Source organism: Labrus bergylta, chromosome 19, assembly GCF_963930695.1.
Source record: "Labrus bergylta chromosome 19, fLabBer1.1, whole genome shotgun sequence".
Classification (NCBI taxonomy): Eukaryota; Metazoa; Chordata; class Actinopteri; order Labriformes; family Labridae; genus Labrus; species Labrus bergylta.
The window spans coordinates 25,710,025-25,732,376 of NC_089213.1; positions in this window are offsets into that span (position 1 = coordinate 25,710,025).

Consider the following 22,352-nt stretch of genomic DNA (forward strand, 5'->3'; position numbering starts at 1 on the left):
AAAAAGTCAAAAATTTTGATGAAAAGGTTTCATTTTCAAAAAAGTTGATAATTTTGATGAAAAGATTTCGGCTTTAAAAAAGTTGAAAACTTTCATGAAAAGATTTCGGCTTCAAAAAAGTCAAAGATTTTCATGAAGTATTTCGGCTTCAAAAAAGTTGAAAATCTTCATGAAAATCTTCGACTTTCTTCATGCTGGCTGAGTTTTTCTTTGTTCTATCTTTTGAAATCAATTTATTTTATGATTGAATATTCCAAGTATTCTTTAAATATCTTGTTTTTGATTACCACCAATCACTATTTCCATTTTTACTTTCATGCTTTATGAACAAAAATTGCTTTTTTTATTACTACATCAAGTTTACACACATGGGTCAAAAATGACCCATACATCCAAGTGTGATTTAAAATTAAATGAATTAATACTATAATATTAATTTGTTTCAAGTAATTACTTTAGCAGTGAGTGGAGCCAAACACTTATGTATTTCATATTTGCAACATGTTTATTTGTCATTTTGTCACACATACACATACCTCTGATAACAGATAACACGGCTGTTGAACTGAACTGTATCTGTAATTTAACAACTGTAAACTGGTGAATGTGACCAAACAAAATGAAATACAACTGAACACATCACTAGAGCACAAATTGCCTTCTCAATTTTGACATGCCTCACAAATGATCACTAAGAGTTTGTGCTCCTTGCACACAGGCCTGGTGCACTGGGAACACTAGCTGCTGACTTTTCTGTCTTTGGTAACTGGGCAGATCGTGCACCTCTTCCTCTTCCTTTGGCCCTCCTGTCTGATGTCCTCTTGTGGCTGGGTGGTGGCTGTGTTTTGTTTTTTAAACCCACATCTTCCCATTGTTTCTTCTTCTGACTGCTGTCATCCACTGCTTTGTCATCATGCATAGTGCTCAGGAGGACAACAGCTTTTCCCTTCTTCTGCACATAGCTCACCATGGTCATGTTGCCATTGAATCCGAATTCTGAGCTATGAATCTCCCGTGATTTGGATGGCTTCATGATAGGTGGTATGTCCGATTTGTTCTGGCAAAGAGTCCCAACAATGGTCAGGTTCTTCTCGAGGAGCTTCTCAGCCAGCGGGACACTGGTGAAGAAGTTGCTAATTGTGATGTTGCGACCTATGAGAGGGGGAAAAGATTGTAAATTTACTCGACATGGAATTCTTTAAACTCTAACGCCATAATCTGTTGCATTGCATTGCATTTTATTCTGTTTTACTATTTTGCTTACAGAGAAATCAAATAAAAAAATAAAATACACATTATTAAAGATTGGGAAAAAGTATGTAGGTATTGTGCTAAAACTTAATACATTAGTTTCTCTATTGTACTTTACATTCACCTGTCTGTCTGATTCCACTGCACAATTGCTGGACGACATTCTCTCCAAGGTTCCTCTGAACCTGGCTGTCTCCCGGTATAGACAATTCCATCTATTGCATAAGGTACCCTTGCGTCGCACATCCAGAAGATTTTTCTCCCATATTTTGCAGGCTTGCTGGGCATGTGTTGCCGTAACTTGCACCTGCCTCGGAATGGCACAAGCTGCTCATCTATGGTGACACAGTCACTGGGGATGAACTTTCTTCTGCAGTTGTCCAGGAAACAGTCCCACACGTACCTAAATGTCGCCATGTGGTGTGTTTCCAGCCGCAGAGCCCTGGTCCTCTTGTCGTCAAACCGTATGACGCGGCGGATATCTTCATATCTCCTAAGCCCCATGGTGGCCTTGTAAATTGGATTTTGCAGCGGATCCACAAACAGCTCCTGCAAGGCCACATCCCAGCTCTTCTCCCCCCCTGCAAGAATTGATGAAGGCCATCAATTCTTCTTTATCAATGCTTCTCCACTCTTTCCCTTTTGCTGTGGCTGTTCTTCGTCCCTCTAAGTTGGTACATATTAGAACCTCCTCAATGATGTTGTCACTCATGAACATATCCCAGGCATCTTTTGGTGAAACAGCTGGTGATCCAGGTGTAGGTCCTGGGCAGCTCCTCAGAATGTTATGGCTTCTTGTTCTGCCATGAATGGGGGGATTCTCATTCCAGTAAGATCCGTTTTTACTCAATCTATTGGACTGGGTCTGAGTTTCCTCTTCAGAGGACTCATCAGATGAGTCTTCTGTATCATCAGAGGAGTCTTCTTCATGGATTCCCAGACACACCCACAACTCCAGCTTGACCCTCTGGCAAATATTCTGGGTCATCATCATCAGAAATTTCAGACTCTGAATCAAGACAAATTGCCTCCTCATCTGGTTCTTCCTGCAGCATCGCTACAACCATCTCAGTAGTAAATCTGGGACCAGCCATACTCTGGATAAAGAAAATCAAAAGCACAATAAAATTTTCAGATGCACATCAATATACATACACATACATAGAGTTTTATTTTGGTGACTTGGCTAAGTAGCTTAGCTAAGTACTTTGCTAAGTAGCCTAGCAATCTACATAATAGTTAGCTAACTACAATAGAATTAGCTAACTAAAATAGAAGTGTCAACAGCTAGCTAGCTAATAGTAATTACTTGTAACTTTCTGACAAGTAATGTACTCACTCTCAAGGTAACCTAAACCTAATCAAATGTTATGTACAGTTATCTTTCACAATTGTCATCAAATATTTTCTAAAGTGATGTTAGAACAATTTAAAAACAATACTTACATGTATTAGATGTTCCAAGGGAGCTGTGCTGAGCTGTGAAATGTCTGAAACAACCACGTTTCACAGCAAATGCTATAGTAAATGCATGTGGGTCGTTTCTGGGGTCGTTTCTGACTTGATGTAGAAATACAAAAGCTGTGCTCGTTCATAAAGTAAGAAAGGAAAAATACAAATGATGATTTGTGCTTAACAAAAACAAGATATTTACTGCATACTTGGAAAAGAAAATGATAAAATGTATTTATTTCAAAGATATATCATAGAAACACTCAGCCATACATGAAATAACATAGAAAGTGGATTCATTTTTGACCCATGTTGTGCATTAGAAGGGTAATGATACAAAAATGTTTTTTATTCAAAAAGTAAGAAAGGAAAAAATAAAATAAGGATGTATGATGATCAAAAACAAGTTAATTGAGGAATACCTTGAATACTGAATGAAGAGATGAATTTATTGCAAAGATGTAGAAAATAAAAACTCAACCGGGTCACTTTGACATTTTTAAAGCAGAAATACTTCATGAAAATTTTCAACTTTTTTGAAGCCAAAATCTTTTCATGAAAATTTTCAACTTTTTTGAAGCAGAAATCTTTTCATGAAATACTTCGACTTTTTTGAAGCCGAAATACTTGATGAAAATTCTTACCTTTTTTAAAGCCATAATGCTGTCATGAAAATTTTCAACTTTTTTGAAGCTGAAATCTTTTCATGTAAATTTTCAACTTTTTTGAAGCCGAAATCTTTTCATAAAAATTTTCAACTTTTTTGAAGCAGAAATCTTTTCATGAAATACTTTGACTTTTTTGAAGCCGAAATACTTGATGAAAATTTTCAACTTTTTTGAAGCCGAAATCTTTTCATGAAAATTTTCAACTTTTTGGAGTCGAAATCTTGTCATGAAAATTTTTACCTTTTTTAAAGCCAAAATCCTGTCATGAAAATTTTCAACTTTTTTGAAGCAGAAATCTTTTCAAGAAAATCTTTGACTTTTTTGAAGCTGAAATCTTTTCATGAAAATTTTCAACTTTTTTGAAGCCGAAATCTTTTCATGAAAATTTTCAACCTTTTTGAAATAGAAATCTTTTCATGAAAATTTTCAACATTTTTGAAGCCGAAATACTTCATTAAAGTTTTCAACTTTTTTGATGCTGAAATCTTTTCATGAACATTTTAAACTTTTTTGAAGCCGAAATCTTTTCATGAAAATGTTCAACTTTTTTGCAGCCGAAATACTTCATGAAAATCTTCAACCTTTTTGAAGCCGAAATACTTCATGAAAATTTTTACCTTTTTCAAAGCTAAAATCCTGTCACGAAAATTTTCAACTTTTTTGAAGCAGAAATCTTTTCATGAAAATCTTCAACTTCTTTGAAGCCGAAATACTTCATGAAAGTTTTGGAATTTTTTGAAGCCGAAATCTTTTCATGAAAATTTTCAACTTATTTGAAGCCGAAATCTTTTCATGAAAATTTTCAACTTTTTGGAGCCGAAATCTTGTCATGAAAATTTTTACCTTTTTTAAAGCCAAAATCCTGTCATGAAAATTTTCAAATTTTTTGAAGCAGAAATCTTTTCAAGAAAATCTTTGACTTTTTTGAAGCTGAAATCTTTTCATGAAAATCTTAGAATTTTTTGACGTCGAAAAAATTCATGAACATTTTCCACTTTTTTGAAGCCGAAATCTTTTCATGAAAATTTTCAAACTTTTTGAAGTCGAAATCTTTTCATGAAAATTTTCAACTTTTTTGGAGCAGAAATCTTTTCATGAAAATCGTTGACTTTTTTGAAGCCCAAATCTTTTCATGTAAATTTTCAACCTTTTTGAAGCCGAAATACTTCATGAAAGTTTTGGAATTTTTTGAAGCCGAAATCTTTTAATGAAAATTTTCAACTTTTTTGAAGCAGAAATCTTTTCATGAAAATCTTCGACTTTTTTGAAGTCGAAATAGTTCATGAAAGTTTTCAACCTTTTTGAAGCCGAAATACTTTATCAAAATTTTTACTTTTTGTAAAGCCAAAATCCTGTCATGAAAATTTTCAACTTTTTTGAAGCCGAAATCTTTTCATGAAAATGTGCAACTTTTTTGAAGCCGAAATCTTTTCATGAAAATTTTCAAATTTTTTGAAGCCGAAATCTTTTCATGAAAATTTTCAACTTTTTGGAACCGAAATCTTGTCATGAAAGTTTTCATCTTTTTTGAAGTCTAAATCTTTTCATGAAAATCCTTGACTTTTTTGAAGCCCACATCTTTTAATGTAAATTTTCAACCTTTTTGAAGCCGAAATACTTCATGAAAATGTTCGACTTTTCTGAAGCAGAAATCTTTTCATGAAAATCTTTGACTTTTTTGAAGCCGAAATACTTCATGAAAATTTTCAACTTTTTTGAAGCCGAAATCTTTTCATGCAAATTTTCAACTTTTTTGATGCCGAAATAGTTCATGAAAATTTTCAACTTTTTTGAAGCCGAAATCTTTTCATGAAAATTTTCAACTTTTTGAAGCCGAAATCTTTTCATGAAAATTTTCAACTTTTTTGAAGCCGAAATAATTCATGAAAATTTTTGACTTTTTTGAAAGCCGAAATCTTTTAATGTAAATTTTCAAATTTTTTGATGCCGAAATAGTTCATGAAAATTTTCAACTTTTTTGAAGCAGAAATCTTTTCATGAAAATTGTCAACTATTTTGAAGCAGAAATCTTTTAATGAAAATTTTTAACTTTTTTGAAGTTGAAAAAATACATGAAAATTTTCAACTTTTTGAAGCAGAAATCTTTTCATGAAAATTTTCAACTTTTTTGAAGCCGAAATACTTTATGAAAATTTTTGACTTTTTTGAAGCCGAAATCTTTTAATGTAAATTTTAAATTTTTTGATGCCGAAATAGTTCATGAAAATTTTCAACATTTTTGAAGCCGAAATCTATTCATGAAAATGTTCGACTTTTTTTAAGTCGAAAAAATTCATGAACATTTTCAAGTTTTTTGAAGTGTAAATCTTTTCATGAAAATTTTCAACTTTTTTGAAGCCGAAATCTTTTCATGAAAATTTTCAAGTTTTTGAAGCAGAAATCTTTTCATGAAAATCTTAGACTTTTTTGAAGTCGAAAAAATTCATGAACATTTTCAACTTTTTTGAAGTGTAAATCTTTTCATGAAAATTTTCAACTTTTTTGAAGCCGAAATCTTTTCATGAAAATTTTCAAGTTTTTGAAGCAGAAATCTTTTCATGAAAATCTTAGACTTTTTTGAAGTCGAAAAAATTCATGAACATTTTCAACTTTTTTGAAGTGTAAATCTTTTCATGAAAATTTTTAACTTTTTTGAAGCCGAAATCTTTTCATGAAAATTTTCAAGTTTTTGAAGCAGAAATATTTTCATGAAAATCTTAGACTTTTTTGAAGTCGAAAAAATTCATGAACATTTTCAACTTTTTTGAAGTGTAAATCTTTTCATGAAAATTTTCAACTTTTTTGAAGCCGAAATCTTTTCATGAAAATTTTCAAGTTTTTGAAGCAGAAATCTTTTCATGAAAATCTTAGACTTTTTTGAAGTCGAAAAAATTCATGAACATTTTCAGCTTTTTTGAAGTGTAAATCTTTTCATGAAAATTTTCAACTTTTTTGAAGCCGAAATCTTTTCATGAAAATTTTCAAGTTTTTGAAGCAGAAATCTTTTCATGAAAATCTTAGACTTTTTTGAAGTCGAAAAAATTCATGAACATTTTCAACTTTTTTGAAGTGTAAATCTTTTCATGAAAATGTTCAACTTTTTTGAAGCCGAAATCTTTTCATGAAAATTTTCAAGTTTTTGAAGCAGAAATCTTTTCATGAAAATCTTAGACTTTTTTGAAGTCGAAAAAATTCATGAACATTTTCAACTTTTTTGAAGTGTAAATCTTTTCATGAAAATTTTCAACTTTTTTGAAGCCGAAATCTTTTCATGAAAATTTTCAAGTTTTTGAAGCAGAAATCTTTTCATGAAAATCTTAGACTTTTTTGAAGTCGAAAAAATTCATGAACATTTTCAACTTTTTTGAAGTGTAAATCTTTTCATGAAAATTTTCAACTTTTTTGAAGCCGAAATCTTTTCATGAAAATTTTCAAGTTTTTGAAGCAGAAATATTTTCATGAAAATCTTAGACTTTTTTGAAGTCGAAAAAATTCATGAACATTTTCAACTTTTTTGAAGTGTAAATCTTTTCATGAAAATTTTCAACTTTTTTGAAGCCGAAATCTTTTCATGAAAATTTTTACCTTTTTTAAAGCCAAAATCCTGTCATGAAAAATTTATACTTTTTTGAAGCAGAAATCTATTCATGAAAATTTTCGACTTTATTCAAACTGATATTCTACATTTTCTAACTCAAAGTGTCGTTTCAAAGTAAAAATACTGTTAGAAGGAGTGATTCAGACAAAATTAGATGAAACAGCTGTACTGGTAACAAATGAGCGCAGTTACATGAAATGACATCAAAATCATCATTCCCTGAGCCAGACAACGCTATTAACAACTTTAGTGATCAAATTGAGCGTATCTTGCGAAGCTGAGCTCGAAAGTGACATGAAACATGTTTTTGAGACATAAAGTGACACTTACAGTGAATACCTGTCCTGACTACATTTTCTAACTGAAAGCGTCGTTTCAAAGTAAAAATACTGTTAGAAGGAGTGATTCAGACAAAATTAGATGAAACAGCTGTACTGGTAACAAATGAGCGCAGTTACATGAAATGACATCAAAATCAACATTCCCTGAGCCAGACAACGCTATTAACAGCTTTAGTGATCAAATTGAGCGTATCTTACGAAGCTGAGCTCGAAAGTGACATGAAACATGTTTTTCAGACAAAAAGTGACACTTACTGTTCAGACTGCATTTTCTAACTCAAAGTGTCGTTTCAAAGTAAAAATACTGTTAGAAGGAGTTTTTCAGGCAAAATTAGATGAAACAGCTGTAGTGGTAAAAAATGAGCGCAGTTACATGAAATGACATCAAAATCAACATTCCCTGAGCCAGACAACGCTATTAACAGCTTTAGTGATCAAATTGAGCGTATCTTGTGAAGCTGAGCTCGAAAGTGACATGAAACATGTTTTTCAGACATAAAGTGACACTTACTGTTCAGACTACATTTTCTAACTCAAAGTGTCGTTTCAAAGTAAAAATACTGTTAGAGGGAGTGATTCAGACAAAATTAGATGAAACAGCTGTACTGGTAACAAACAACGATATTAACAGCTTTAGTGATCAAATTGAGCGTATCTTGCGAAGCTGAGCTCGAAAGTGACATGAAACATGTTTTTCAGACAAAAAGTGACACTTACTGTTCAGACTGCATTTTCTAACTCAAAGTGTCGTTTCAAAGTAAAAATACTGTTAGAAGGAGTTTTTCAGGCAAAATTAGATGAAACAGCTGTAGTGGTAAAAAATGAGCGCAGTTACATGAAATGACATCAAAATCAACATTCCCTGAGCCAGACAACGCTATTAACAGCTTTAGTGATCAAATTGAGCGTATCTTGCGAAGCTGAGCTCGAAAGTGACATGAAACATGTTTTTCAGACATAAAGTGACACTTACTGTTCAGACTACATTTTCTAACTCAAAGTGTCGTTTCAAAGTAAAAATACTGTTAGAGGGAGTGATTCAGACAAAATTAGATGAAACAGCTGTAGTGGTAACAAATGAGCGCAGTTACATGAAATGACATCAAAATCAACATTCCCTGAGCCAGACAACGCTATTAACAGCTTTAGTGATCAAATTGAGCGTATCTTGCGAAGCTGAGCTCGAAAGTGACATGAAACATGTTTTTGAGACATAAAGTGACACTTACAGTGAATACCTGTTCTGACTACATTTTCTAACTCAAAGCGTCGTTTCAAAGTAAAAATACTGTTAGAAGGAGTGTTTCAGACAAAATTAGTTGAAACAGCTGTACTGCTAACAATCAACGATATTAACAGCTTTAGTGATCAAATTGAGCGTATCTTGCGAAGCTGAGCTCGAAAGTGACATGAAACATGTTTTTGAGACATAAAGTGACACTTACTGTTCAAAACATGTTTCATGTCACTTTCGAGCACAACTTCGCAAGATACGCTCAATTTGATCACTAAAGCTTTTAATAGCGTTGTCTGGCTCAGGGAATGTTGATTTTGATGTTATTTCATGTAACTGCGCTCATTTGTTACCAGTACAACTGTTTCATCTAATTTTGTCTGAATCACTCCTTCTAACAGTATTTTTACTTTGAAACGGCACTTTGAGTTAAAAATGTAGTCTGAACAGTAAGTTTCACTTTATGTCTCAAAAACTTGTTTCATGTCACTTTCGAGCTCAGCTTCGCAAGATACGCTCAATTTGATCACTAAAGCTGTTAATATCGTTGTTTGTTACCAGTGCTGCTGTTTCATCTAATTTTGTCTGAATCACTCCTTCTAACAGTATTTTTACTTTGAAACGACACTTTGAGTTAGAAAATGTAGTCAGAACAGGTATTCACTGTAAGTGTCACTTTATGTCTCAAAAACATGTTTCATGTCACTTTCGAGCTCAGCTTCGCAAGATACGCTCAATTTGATCACTAAAGCTGTTAATAGCGTTGTCTGTCTCAGGGAATGTTGATTTTGATGTCATTTCATGTAACTGCGCTCATTTGTTACCAGTGCTGCTGTTTCATCTTATTTTTGATGAATCACTCCTTCTAACAGTATTTTTACTTTGAAACGACACTTTGAGTTAAAAAATGTAGTCAGGACAGGTATTCACTGTAAGTGTCACTTTATGTCTCAAAAACATGTTTCATGTCACTTTCGAGCTCAGCTTCGCAAGAAACGCTCAATTTGATCACTAAAGCTGTTAATAGCGTTGTCTGGCTCAGGGAATGTTGATTTTGATGTCATTTCATGTAACTGCGCTCATTTCTTACCAGTACAGCTGTTTCATCTAATTTTGTCTGAATCACTCCTTCTAACAGTATTTTTACTTTGAAACGACACTTTGAGTTAGAAAATGTAGAATATCAGTTTGAATAAAGTTGAAAATTTACATATAAAGATTTCAGCTTTAAAAAAGTTGAAAACTTTCATGAAGTATTTCAGCTTTGAAAAAGTTGAAAACTTTCATGAAGTATTTCGACTTTAAAAAAGTTGAAAATTTTCATGAAAAGATTTCGGCTACAAAAAAGTTGAAAATTTTCATAAAAAGATTTCTGCTTCAAAAAAGTCGAAGATTTTCATGAAAAGATTTCGGCTTCAAAAAAGTCAAAAATTTTCATGGAGTATTTTGGTTTCAAAAAAGTTGAAAATTTACATGAAAAGATTTCAGCTTCAAAAAAGTTGAAAATTTTCATGAAAAGATTTCTGCTTCAACAAAGTTGAAAATTTTCATGAAGTATTTCGGTTTCAAAAAAGTTAAAAATTTACATGAAAAGATTTCGGCTTCAAAAAAGTTGAAAATTTTGATGAAAAGGTTTCATTTTCAAAAAAGTTGATAATTTTTATGAAAAGATTTCTGCTTCAAAAAAGTTGAAAATTTTCATGACAAGATTTTGGCTTCAAAAAAGTTGAAAATTTCCATGAAAAGATTTCAGCTTCAACAAAATTGAAATTTTTCATTACAGGATTTTGGCTTTAAAAAAGTTGAAAATTTTCATGAAAAGATTTCTGCTTCAAAAAAGTTGAAAATTTTCATAAAAAGATTTCTGCTTCAAAAAAGTCGAAGATTTTCATGAAAAGATTTCGGCTTCAAAAAAGTCAAAAATTTTCATGAAGTATTTTGGTTTCAAAAAAGTTGAAAATTTACATGAAAAGATTTCGGCTTCAAAAAAGTTGAAAATTTTCATGAAAAGATTTCTGCTTTAAAATTTTCATGAAAAGATTTCTGCTTCAACAAAGTTGAAAATTTTCATGAAAAGATTTCTGCTTCAACAAAATTGAAATTTTTCATTACAGGATTTTTGCTTTAAAAAAGTTGAAAATTTTCATGAAAAGATTTCTGCTTCAACAAAATTGAAATTTTTCATTACAGGATTTTGGCTTTAAAAAAGTTGAAAATTTTCATGAAAAGATTTCTGCTTCAAAAAAGTTGAAAATTTTCATAAAAAGATTTCTGCTTCAAAAAAGTCGAAGATTTTCATGAAAAGATTTCGGCTTCAAAAAAGTCGAAAATTTTCATGAAGTATTTTGGTTTCAAAAAAGTTGAAAATTTACATGAAAAGATTTCAGCTTCAAAAAAGTTGAAAATTTTCATGAAAAGATTTCTGCTTTGAAATTTTCATGAAAAGATTTCTGCTTCAACAAAGTTGAAAATTTTCATGAAAAGATTACTGCTTCAACAAAGTTAAAAATTTTCATGAAAAGATTTAGCCTTCAAAAAAGTTGAAAATTTTCATGAAAAGATTTCGGCTTCAAAAAAGTTGAACATTTTCATGAAGTATTTCAGCTTCAAAAAATTTGAAAATTTTCATGAAAAGATTTTTGCTTCAAAAAAGTTGAAGATCTTCATGAAACGATTTCTGCTTCAAAAAAGTTGAACATTTTCATGAAAAAATTTCAGCTTCAAAAAAGTTGAAAATTTTCATGAAGTATTTCGGTTTCAAAAAAGTTAAAAATTTACATGAAAAGATTTCGGCTTCAAAAAAGTTGAAAATTTTGATGAAAAGGTTTCATTTTCAAAAAAGTTGATAATTTTTATGAAAAGATTTCTGCTTCAAAAAAGTTGAAAATTTTCATGAAAAGATTTTGGCTTCAAAAAAGTTGAAAATTTCCATGAAAAGATTTCAGCTTCAACAAAATTGAAATTTTTCATGAAAAGAGTTCGGCTTCAAAAAAGTTGAACATTTTCATAAAGTATTTCTGCTTCAAAAAAGTTGAAGATTTTCATGAAAAGATTTCGGCTTCAACAAAGTTGAAAATTTTCATGACAGGATTTTGGCTTTAAAAAAGGTAAAAAATTTCATGAAGTATTTCAGCTTCAAAAAATTTGAAAATTTTGATGAAAAGATTTCTGCTTCAAAAAAGTTCAAAGTTTTCATGAAAAGATTTCGGCTTCAAAAAAGTTGAACATTTCCATGAATTATTTCTGCTTCAAAAAAGTTGAAGATTTTCATGAAAAGATTTTTGCTTCAAAAAAGTTGAAAATTTTCATCAAGTATTTCGGTTTCAAAAAAGTTGAAAATTTCCATGAAAAGATTTCAGCTTCAACAAAATTGAAATTTTTCATGAAAAGAGTTCGGCTTCAAAAAAGTTGAACATTTTCATAAAGTATTTCTGCTTCAAAAAAGTTGAAGATTTTCATGAAAAGATTTCGGCTTCAACAAAGTTGAAAATTTTCATGACAGGATTTTGGCTTTAAAAAAGGTAAAAAATTTCATGAAGTATTTCAGCTTCAAAAAATTTGAAAATTTTGATGAAAAGATTTCTGCTTCAAAAAAGTTCAAAGTTTTCATGAAAAGATTTCGGCTTCAAAAAAGTTGAACATTTCCATGAATTATTTCTGCTTCAAAAAAGTTGAAGATTTTCATGAAAAGATTTTTGCTTCAAAAAAGTTGAAAATTTTCATCAAGTATTTCGGTTTCAAAAAAGTTAAAAATTTACATGAAAAGATTTCGGCTTCAAAAAAGTTGAAAATTTTGATGAAAAGGTTTCATTTTCAAAAAAGTTGATAATTTTTATGAAAAGATTTCTGCTTCAAAAAAGTTGAAAATTTTCATGACAAGATTTTGGCTTCAAAAAAGTTGAAAATTTCCATGAAAAGATTTCAGCTTCAACAAAATTGAAATTTTTCATTACAGGATTTTGGCTTTAAAAAAGTTGAAAATTTTCATGAAAAGATTTCTGCTTCAAAAAAGTTGAAAATTTTCATAAAAAGATTTCTGCTTCAAAAAAGTCGAAGATTTTCATGAAAAGATTTCGGCTTCAAAAAAGTCAAAAATTTTCATGAAGTATTTTGGTTTCAAAAAAGTTGAAAATTTACATGAAAAGATTTCGGCTTCAAAAAAGTTGAAAATTTTCATGAAAAGATTTCTGCTTTAAAATTTTCATGAAAAGATTTCTGCTTCAACAAAGTTGAAAATTTTCATGAAAAGATTTCTGCTTCAACAAAATGGAAATTTTTCATTACAGGATTTTGGCTTTAAAAAAGTTGAAAATTTTCATGAAAAGATTTCTGCTTCATAAAAGTTGAAAATTTTCATAAAAAGATTTCTGCTTCAAAAAAGTCGAAGATTTTCATGAAAAGATTTCGGCTTCAAAAAAGTCAAAAATTTTCATGAAGTATTTTGGTTTCAAAAAAGTTGAAAATTTACATGAAAAGATTTCAGCTTCAAAAAAGTTGAAAATTTTCATGAAAAGATTTCTGCTTTAAAATTTTCATGAAAAGATTTCTGCTTCAAAAAAGTTGAAAATTTTCATAAAAAGATTTCTGCTTCAAAAAAGTCGAAGATTTTCATGAAAAGATTTTGGCTTCAAAAAAGTCAAAAATTTTCATGAAGTATTTTGGTTTCAAAAAAGTTGAAAATTTACATGAAAAGATTTCAGCTTCAAAAAAGTTGATAATTTTGATGAAAAGATTTCTGCTTCAAAAAAGTTCAAAATTTTCATGAAAAGATTTCGGCTTTAAAAAAGTTGAAAACTTTCATGAAAAGATTTCGGCTTCAAAAAAGTCAAAGATTTTCATGAAGTATTTCGGCTTCAAAAAAGTTGAAAATTTTCATGAAAAGATTTCTGCTTCATAAAAGTTGAAAATTTTCATAAAAAGATTTCTGCTTCAAAAAAGTCGAAGATTTTCATGAAAAGATTTCGGCTTCAAAAAAGTCAAAAATTTTCATGAAGTATTTTGGTTTCAAAAAAGTTGAAAATTTACATGAAAAGATTTCAGCTTCAAAAAAGTTGAAAATTTTCATGAAAAGATTTCTGCTTTAAAATTTTCATGAAAAGATTTCTGCTTCAAAAAAGTTGAAAATTTTCATAAAAAGATTTCTGCTTCAAAAAAGTCGAAGATTTTCATGAAAAGATTTTGGCTTCAAAAAAGTCAAAAATTTTCATGAAGTATTTTGGTTTCAAAAAAGTTGAAAATTTACATGAAAAGATTTCAGCTTCAAAAAAGTTGATAATTTTGATGAAAAGATTTCTGCTTCAAAAAAGTTCAAAATTTTCATGAAAAGATTTCGGCTTTAAAAAAGTTGAAAACTTTCATGAAAAGATTTCGGCTTCAAAAAAGTCAAAGATTTTCATGAAGTATTTCGGCTTCAAAAAAGTTGAAAATTTTCATGAAAATCTTCGACTTTCTTCATGCTGGCTGAGTTTTTCTTTGTTCTATCTTTTGAAATCAATTTATTTTATGATTGAATATTCCAAGTATTCTTTAAATATCTTGTTTTTGATTACCACCAATCACTATTTCCATTTTTACTTTCATGCTTTATGAACAAAAATAGCTTTTTTTATTACTACATCAAGTTTACACACATGGGTCAAAAATGACCCATACATCCAAGTGTGATTTAAAATTAAATGAATTAATACTATAATATTAATTTGTTTCAAGTAATTACTTTAGCAGTGAGTGGAGCCAAACACTTATGTATTTCATATTTGCAACATGTTTATTTGTCATTTTGTCACACATACACATACCTCTGATAACAGATAACACGGCTGTTGAACTGAACTGTATCTGTAATTTAACAACTGTAAACTGGTGAATGTGACCAAACAAAATGAAATACAACTGAACACATCACTAGAGCACAAATTGCCTTCTCAATTTTGACATGCCTCACAAATGATCACTAAGAGTTTGTGCTCCTTGCACACAGGCCTGGTGCACTGGGAACACTAGCTGCTGACTTTTCTGTCTTTGGTAACTGGGCAGATCGTGCACCTCTTCCTCTTCCTTTGGCCCTCCTGTCTGATGTCCTCTTGTGGCTGGGTGGTGGCTGTGTTTTGTTTTTTAAACCCACATCTTCCCATTGTTTCTTCTTCTGACTGCTGTCATCCACTGCTTTGTCATCATGCATAGTGCTCAGGAGGACAACAGCTTTTCCCTTCTTCTGCACATAGCTCACCATGGTCATGTTGCCATTGAATCCGAATTCTGAGCTATGAATCTCCCGTGATTTGGATGGCTTCATGATAGGTGGTATGTCCGATTTGTTCTGGCAAAGAGTCCCAACAATGGTCAGGTTCTTCTCGAGGAGCTTCTCAGCCAGCGGGACACTGGTGAAGAAGTTGCTAATTGTGATGTTGCGACCTATGAGAGGGGGAAAAGATTGTAAATTTACTCGACATGGAATTCTTTAAACTCTAACGCCATAATCTGTTGCATTGCATTGCATTTTATTCTGTTTTACTATTTTGCTTACAGAGAAATCAAATAAAAAAATAAAATACACATTATTAAAGATTGGGAAAAAGTATGTAGGTATTGTGCTAAAACTTAATACATTAGTTTCTCTATTGTACTTTACATTCACCTGTCTGTCTGATTCCACTGCACAATTGCTGGACGACATTCTCTCCAAGGTTCCTCTGAACCTGGCTGTCTCCCGGTATAGACAATTCCATCTATTGCATAAGGTACCCTTGCGTCGCACATCCAGAAGATTTTTCTCCCATATTTTGCAGGCTTGCTGGGCATGTGTTGCCGTAACTTGCACCTGCCTCGGAATGGCACAAGCTGCTCATCTATGGTGACACAGTCACTGGGGATGAACTTTCTTCTGCAGTTGTCCAGGAAACAGTCCCACACGTACCTAAATGTCGCCATGTGGTGTGTTTCCAGCCGCAGAGCCCTGGTCCTCTTGTCGTCAAACCGTATGACGCGGCGGATATCTTCATATCTCCTAAGCCCCATGGTGGCCTTGTAAATTGGATTTTGCAGCGGATCCACAAACAGCTCCTGCAAGGCCACATCCCAGCTCTTCTCCCCCCCTGCAAGAATTGATGAAGGCCATCAATTCTTCTTTATCAATGCTTCTCCACTCTTTCCCTTTTGCTGTGGCTGTTCTTCGTCCCTCTAAGTTGGTACATATTAGAACCTCCTCAATGATGTTGTCACTCATGAACATATCCCAGGCATCTTTTGGTGAAACAGCTGGTGATCCAGGTGTAGGTCCTGGGCAGCTCCTCAGAATGTTATGGCTTCTTGTTCTGCCATGAATGGGGGGATTCTCATTCCAGTAAGATCCGTTTTTACTCAATCTATTGGACTGGGTCTGAGTTTCCTCTTCAGAGGACTCATCAGATGAGTCTTCTGTATCATCAGAGGAGTCTTCTTCATGGATTCCCAGACACACCCACAACTCCAGCTTGACCCTCTGGCAAATATTCTGGGTCATCATCATCAGAAATTTCAGACTCTGAATCAAGACAAATTGCCTCCTCATCTGGTTCTTCCTGCAGCATCGCTACAACCATCTCAGTAGTAAATCTGGGACCAGCCATACTCTGGATAAAGAAAATCAAAAGCACAATAAAATTTTCAGATGCACATCAATATACATACACATACATAGAGTTTTATTTTGGTGACTTGGCTAAGTAGCTTAGCTAAGTACTTTGCTAAGTAGCCTAGCAATCTACATAATAGTTAGCTAACTACAATAGAATTAGCTAACTAAAATAGAAGTGTCAACAGCTAGCTAGCTAATAGTAATTACTTGTAACTTTCTGACAAGTAATGTACTCACTCTCAAGGTAACCTAAACCTAATCAAATGTTATGTACAGTTATCTTTCACAATTGTCATCAAATATTTTCTAAAGTGATGTTAGAACAATTTAAAAACAATACTTACATGTATTAGATGTTCCAAGGGAGCTGTGCTGAGCTGTGAAATGTCTGAAACAACCACGTTTCACAGCAAATGCTATAGTAAATGCATGTGGGTCGTTTCTGGGGTCGTTTCTGACTTGATGTAGAAATACAAAAGCTGTGCTCGTTCATAAAGTAAGAAAGGAAAAATACAAATGATGATTTGTGCTTAACAAAAACAAGATATTTACTGCATACTTGGAAAAGAAAATGATAAAATGTATTTATTTCAAAGATATATCATAGAAACACTCAGCCATACATGAAATAACATAGAAAGTGGATTCATTTTTGACCCATGTTGTGCATTAGAAGGGTAATGATACAAAAATGTTTTTTATTCAAAAAGTAAGAAAGGAAAAAATAAAATAAGGATGTATGATGATCAAAAACAAGTTAATTGAGGAATACCTTGAATACTGAATGAAGAGATGAATTTATTGCAAAGATGTAGAAAATAAAAACTCAACCGGGTCACTTTGACATTTTTAAAGCAGAAATACTTCATGAAAATTTTCAACTTTTTTGAAGCCAAAATCTTTTCATGAAAATTTTCAACTTTTTTGAAGCAGAAATCTTTTCATGAAATACTTCGACTTTTTTGAAGCCGAAATACTTGATGAAAATTCTTACCTTTTTTAAAGCCATAATGCTGTCATGAAAATTTTCAACTTTTTTGAAGCTGAAATCTTTTCATGAAAATTTTCAACTTTTTTGAAGCCGAAATCTTTTCATGTAAATTTTCAACTTTTTTGAAGCCGAAATCTTTTCATAAAAATTTTCAACTTTTTTGAAGCAGAAATCTTTTCATGAAATACTTTGACTTTTTTGAAGCCGAAATACTTGATGAAAATTTTCAACTTTTTTGAAGCCGAAATCTTTTCATGAAAATTTTCAACTTTTTTGAAGCCGAAATCTTTTCATGAAAATTTTCAACTTTTTGGAGCCGAAATCTTGTCATGAAAATTTTTACCTTTTTTAAAGCCAAAATCCTGTCATGAAAATTTTCAACTTTTTTGAAGCAGAAATCTTTTCAAGAAAATCTTTGACTTTTTTGAAGCTGAAATCTTTTCATGAAAATTTTCAACTTTTTTGAAGCCGAAATCTTTTCATGAAAATTTTCAACCTTTTTGAAATAGAAATCTTTTCATGAAAATTTTCAACATTTTTGAAGCCGAAATACTTCATTAAAGTTTTCAACTTTTTTGATGCTGAAATCTTTTCATGAACATTTTAAACTTTTTTGAAGCCGAAATCTTTTCATGAAAATGTTCAACTTTTTTGAAGCAGAAATCTTTTCATGAAAATCTTCGACTTTTTTGCAGCCGAAATACTTCATGAAAATCTTCAACCTTTTTGAAGCCGAAATACTTCATGAAAATTTTTACCTTTTTCAAAGCTAAAATCCTGTCACGAAAATTTTCAACTTTTTTGAAGCAGAAATCTTTTCATGAAAATCTTCAACTTCTTTGAAGCCGAAATACTTCATGAAAGTTTTGGAATTTTTTGAAGCCGAAATCTTTTAATGAAAATTTTCAACTTTTTTGAAGCCGAAATCTTTTCATGAAAATCTTCGACTTTTTTGAAGTCGAAATAGTTCATGAAAGTTTTCAACCTTTTTGAAGCCGAAATCTTTTAATGAAAATTTTCAACTTTTTTGAAGCCGAAATCTTTTCATGAAATACTTCGACTTTTTTGAAGCCGAAATAGTTGATGAAAATTCTTACCTTTTTTAAAGCCATAATGGTGTCATGAAAATTTTCAACTTTTTTGAAGCTGAAATCTTTTCATGAAAATTTTCAACTTTTTTGAAGCCGAAATCTTTTCATTTAAATTTTCAACTTTTTTGAAGCCGAAATCTTTTCATGAAAATTTTCAACTTTTTTGAAGCAGAAATCTTTTCATGAAATACTTTGACTTTTTTGAAGCCGAAATACTTCATGAAAATTTTATACTTTTTTGAAGCCGAAATCTTTTCATGAAAATTTTCAACTTATTTGAAGCCGAAATCTTTTCATGAAAATTTTCAACTTTTTGGAGCCGAAATCTTGTCATGAAAATTTTTACCTTTTTTAAAGCCAAAATCCTGTCATGAAAATTTTCAAATTTTTTGAAGCAGAAATCTTTTCAAGAAAATCTTTGACTTTTTTGAAGCTGAAATCTTTTCATGAAAATCTTAGAATTTTTTGACGTCGAAAAAATTCATGAACATTTTCCACTTTTTTGAAGCCGAAATCTTTTCATGAAAATTTTCAAACTTTTTGAAGTCGAAATCTTTTCATGAAAATTTTCAACTTTTTTGAAGCAGAAATCTTTTCATGAAAATCGTTGACTTTTTTGAAGTCGAAATAGTTCATGAAAGTTTTCAACCTTTTTGAAGCCGAAATACTTTATCAAAATTTTTACTTTTTGTAAAGCCAAAATCCTGTCATGAAAATTTTCAACTTTTTTGAAGCCGAAATCTTTTCATGAAAATGTGCAACTTTTTTGAAGCCGAAATCTTTTCATGAAAATTTTCAACTTTTTTGAAGCCGAAATCTTTTCATGAAAATTTTCAACTTTTTGGAGCCGAAATCTTGTCATGAAAGTTTTCATCTTTTTTGAAGTCTAAATCTTTTCATGAAAATCCTTGACTTTTTTGAAGCCCAAATCTTTTAATGTAAATTTTCAACCTTTTTGAAGCCGAAATACTTCATGAAAATGTTCGACTTTTCTGAAGCAGAAATCTTTTCATGAAAATCTTTGACTTTTTTGAAGCCGAAATACTTCATGAAAATTTTCAACTTTTTTGAAGCCGAAATCTTTTCATGCAAATTTTCAACTTTTTTGATGCCGAAATAGTTCATGAAAATTTTCAACTTTTTTGAAGCCGAAATAATTCATGAAAATTTTTGACTTTTTTGAAAGCCGAAATCTTTTAATGTAAATTTTCAAATTTTTTGATGCCGAAATAGTTCATGAAAATTTTCAACTTTTTTGAAGCAGAAATCTTTTCATGAAAATTGTCAACTATTTTGAAGCAGAAATCTTTTAATGAAAATTTTTAACTTTTTTGAAGTTGAAAAAATACATGAAAATTTTCAACTTTTTGAAGCAGAAATCTTTTCATGAAAATTTTCAACTTTTTTGAAGCCGAAATAATTCATGAAAATTTTTGACTTTTTTGAAGCCGAAATCTTTTAATGTAAATTTTCAATTTTTTGATGCCGAAATAGTTCATGAAAATTTTCAACATTTTTGAAGCCGAAATCTATTCATGAAAATGTTCGACTTTTTTTAAGTCGAAAAAATTCATGAACATTTTCAACTTTTTTGAAGTGTAAATCTTTTCATGAAAATTTTCCACTTTTTTGAAGCCGAAATCTTCTCATGAAAATTTTCAAGTTTTTGAAGCAGAAATCTTTTCATGAAAATCTTAGACTTTTTTGAAGTCGAAAAAATTCATGAACATTTTCAACTTTTTTGAAGTGTAAATCTTTTCATGAAAATTTTCAACTTTTTTGAAGCCGAAATCTTTTCATGAAAATTTTCAAGTTTTTGAAGCAGAAATCTTTTCATGAAAATCTTAGACTTTTTTGAAGTCGAAAAAATTCATGAACATTTTCAACTTTTTTGAAGTGTAAATCTTTTCATGAAAATTTTCAACTTTTTTGAAGCCGAAATCTTTTCATGAAAATTTTCAAGTTTTTGAAGCAGAAATCTTTTCATGAAAATCTTAGACTTTTTTGAAGTCGAAAAAATTCATGAACATTTTCAACTTTTTTGAAGTGTAAATCTTTTCATGAAAATTTTCAACTTTTTTGAAGCCGAAATCTTTTCATGAAAATTTTCAAGTTTTTGAAGCAGAAATCTTTTCATGAAAATCTTAGACTTTTTTGAAGTCGAAAAAATTCATGAACATTTTCAACTTTTTTGAAGTGTAAATCTTTTCATGAAAATTTTCAACTTTTTTGAAGCCGAAATCTTTTCATGAAAATTTTCAAGTTTTTGAAGCAGAAATCTTTTCATGAAAATCTTAGACTTTTTTGAAGTCGAAAAAATTCATGAACATTTTCAACTTTTTTGAAGTGTAAATCTTTTCATGAAAATTTTCAACTTTTTTGAAGCCGAAATCTTTTCATGAAAATTTTCAAGTTTTTGAAGCAGAAATCTTTTCATGAAAATCTTAGACTTTTTTCAAGTCGAAAAAATTCATGAACATTTTCAACTTTTTTGAAGTGTAAATCTTTTCATGAAAATTTTCAACTTTTGTGAAGCCGAAATCTTTTCATGAAAATTTTCAAGTTTTTGAAGCAGAAATCTTTTCATGAAAATCTTAGACTTTTTTGAAGTCGAAAAAATTCATGAACATTTTCAACTTTTTTGAAGTGTAAATCTTTTCATGAAAATTTTCAACTTTTTTGAAGCCGAAATCTTTTCATAAAAATTTTCAACTTTTTTGAAGCAGAAATCTTTTCATGAAATACTTTGACTTTTTTGAAGCCGAAATACTTGATGAAAATTTTCAACTTTTTTGAAGCCGAAATCTTTTCATGAAAATTTTCAACTTTTTTGAAGCCGAAATCTTTTCATGAAAATTTTCAACTTTTTGGAGCCGAAATCTTGTCATGAAAATTTTTACCTTTTTTAAAGCCAAAATCCTGTCATGAAAATTTTCAACTTTTTTGAAGCAGAAATCTTTTCAAGAAAATCTTTGACTTTTTTGAAGCTGAAATCTTTTCATGAAAATTTTCAACTTTTTTGAAGCCGAAATCTTTTCATGAAAATTTTCAACCTTTTTGAAATAGAAATCTTTTCATGAAAATTTTCAACATTTTTGAAGCCGAAATACTTCATTAAAGTTTTCAACTTTTTTGATGCTGAAATCTTTTCATGAACATTTTAAACTTTTTTGAAGCCGAAATCTTTTCATGAAAATGTTCAACTTTTTTGAAGCAGAAATCTTTTCATGAAAATCTTCGACTTTTTTGCAGCCGAAATACTTCATGAAAATCTTCAACCTTTTTGAAGCCGAAATACTTCATGAAAATTTTTACCTTTTTCAAAGCTAAAATCCTGTCACGAAAATTTTCAACTTTTTTGAAGCAGAAATCTTTTCATGAAAATCTTCAACTTCTTTGAAGCCGAAATACTTCATGAAAGTTTTGGAATTTTTTGAAGCCGAAATCTTTTAATGAAAATTTTCAACTTTTTTGAAGCCGAAATCTTTTCATGAAAATCTTCGACTTTTTTGAAGTCGAAATAGTTCATGAAAGTTTTCAACCTTTTTGAAGCCGAAATCTTTTAATGAAAATTTTCAACTTTTTTGAAGCAGAAATCTTTTCATGAAATACTTCGACTTTTTTGAAGCCGAAATAGTTGATGAAAATTCTTACCTTTTTTAAAGCCATAATGGTGTCATGAAAATTTTCAACTTTTTTGAAGCTGAAATCTTTTCATGAAAATTTTCAACTTTTTTGAAGCCGAAATCTTTTCATTTAAATTTTCAACTTTTTTGAAGCCGAAATCTTTTCATGAAAATTTTCAACTTTTTTGAAGCAGAAATCTTTTCATGAAATACTTTGACTTTTTTGAAGCCGAAATACTTCATGAAAATTTTATACTTTTTTGAAGCCGAAATCTTTTCATGAAAATTTTCAACTTATTTGAAGCCGAAATCTTTTCATGAAAATTTTCAACTTTTTGGAGCCGAAATCTTGTCATGAAAATTTTTACCTTTTTTAAAGCCAAAATCCTGTCATGAAAATTTTCAAATTTTTTGAAGCAGAAATCTTTTCAAGAAAATCTTTGACTTTTTTGAAGCTGAAATCTTTTCATGAAAATCTTAGAATT